The sequence below is a fragment of the Lutra lutra genome, chromosome 3 (assembly GCF_902655055.1).
Source record: "Lutra lutra chromosome 3, mLutLut1.2, whole genome shotgun sequence".
Lineage (NCBI taxonomy): Eukaryota > Metazoa > Chordata > Mammalia > Carnivora > Mustelidae > Lutra > Lutra lutra.
Window position 1 is genome coordinate 60,652,346 of NC_062280.1, and position 1,353 is coordinate 60,653,698.

Genomic DNA, 1,353 nt, shown 5'->3' on the forward strand with positions numbered 1-1,353 from the left:
AATAATGCAGTGCTTAAAAGGAATAAACATAAGTTCATAGAGCAGAAAAGAAGAAATACTAAAAAACCAACTAAGAATCCATTTCAAGATACACACAAACACACACAAATCAATCCTTAAGAATGAAGAAGGTAGTAAATAGTAAGATTGAAAAATCAATGAAATACAAAATAAGCATACAACAGAAAAAATTATCAAAAAGTTGTTTTAGATCCGGCTTGCTGTCCTCGCGACCATGGCGGCTGCCGCACTCTCCGCGTGGCTAGCCCTGTAGCCGGGGACCAGGACCCTGCGTGCTTTCTGTACCTCCATGTCTCGGGCCACCCGCTCCACGATACCAAGCCCGCGTACAGCAGACAGAACACCCAGATCTGAAAGACCACTGAGAAGAAAGGCACTACCTCCTAGGACAGAGAAAATGACTGTTGACCAAGATTGGCCTAGTGTTTATCCTGTTGTAGCACCATTTAAACCCTCTGCTGTGCCTCTTCCCATTCGAATGGGCTATCCAGTAAAAAGGGGGGTGCCCATGGCAAAGGAGGGAAATCTAGAACTATTAAAGATCCCCGATTTCCTGCATTTAATTCCTGTAACAATTAAAAAGCACTGTGAAGCTCTTAAAGCTTTCTGCACTGAGTGGCCAGCTGCTCTGGACAGTGATGAGAAATGTGAGAAGCATTTTCCCATTGAAATAGACACAACTGATTATGTTTCAGCAGGACCATCTATCCGAAACCCCAAAGCATGAGTAGTAACCTTAAGGATTAAACTTTCCAGTTTGAAATTAGATGATCATGCAAAGAAGAAACTCATTAAACTTGTGGGAGAGCGATACTGCAAGACTACAGATGTACTTACCATCCAAACAGACAGGTTCCCTTTAAAGAGACAGAATTAGGATTATGCACTATATCTGCTAACAGTTTTATACCATGAGTCTTGGAAAACTGAAGAATGGGAGAAAGATAAGACTGAAGCAGACATGGAAGAGTATGTATGGAACAACAGCTCCTCTGAAAAAAATATTCTGGAAACACTTCTCTAAATGAAAGCTGCTGAGAAAAATCTGGAAGTAAATAAAGGAGAAAAAAAAGAAGTTGTTTTAACTTTAAATAAAATTGAAAACCCTTAGCAAGCCAGATTAAAACAAAAAGAAAAAAATACAAATTACCTACATCAGGAATGTAAGAGAAGGTATCCATATAAATCATCCAAATATTAAGATCATATTGATTAAATATGCAAATTTTTCAGGCAATAAATTTGACAATTTGAATGAAATGGAAAAGTCTTCTGAAAACTCAACTTATCAAAGAGACCTAATAAGAAATTTATAATATGAATAGTCTTAGC

General features: G+C 38.0%; 1 pseudogene; it reads left to right on the top strand.

The window, feature by feature from the left end:
* Nucleotides 1–235: 235 nt before the first annotated feature.
* LOC125095355 (28S ribosomal protein S35, mitochondrial-like) lies at nucleotides 236–1,076 on the top strand (annotated as a pseudogene).
* Nucleotides 1,077–1,353: the final 277 nt, after the last annotated feature.